This window comes from Pteropus vampyrus, unplaced genomic scaffold (genome assembly GCF_000151845.1).
Source record: "Pteropus vampyrus isolate Shadow unplaced genomic scaffold, Pvam_2.0 Scaffold355, whole genome shotgun sequence".
Classification (NCBI taxonomy): Eukaryota; Metazoa; Chordata; class Mammalia; order Chiroptera; family Pteropodidae; genus Pteropus; species Pteropus vampyrus.
Genome location: NW_011889136.1, coordinates 482,955 through 483,261, shown reverse-complemented (window position 1 = coordinate 483,261; position 307 = coordinate 482,955). Strand labels below are relative to the sequence as shown.

The following is a 307-nucleotide window of genomic DNA, read 5'->3' as shown; positions in this document are numbered from 1 at the left end:
TTTTCCTGGTGGCACACTGAGTGAGTCAGGCCGACGTGGGGGTGGAAACATGGACCGGGGAGGAAAAGGGGCCGGAAGTGGGGGAGACCGTCTTCGCCCCGCAAACGGAACAAGCGCCTCGTTACGCAGAGCGTCAGCGTCAGCGGGGGACGGGGTGTGGTGCTTCCCGGCCCCTCCGGCTTTTTCAGCCCAAATAGCAAGAAAAAGCGTCTGCCGCCCGGACGGAGGGTGGAGGAGGCCCGGGCAGGTTGCTGCGTCCTCGCGCCGGAGTGACGGGTCCCGGGAGCTGACCGCCCCCGTCGCCCCA

The 307-nt window shown here is 67.4% G+C and overlaps 1 protein-coding gene across 1 annotated transcript in view; it reads left to right on the top strand.

The window, feature by feature from the left end:
- LOC105304828 (FANCD2 and FANCI associated nuclease 1) overlaps nt 1-307 on the top strand; it is a 10,693-nt gene that overhangs the window by 4,972 nt on the left and 5,414 nt on the right. The window lies entirely within an intron of this gene.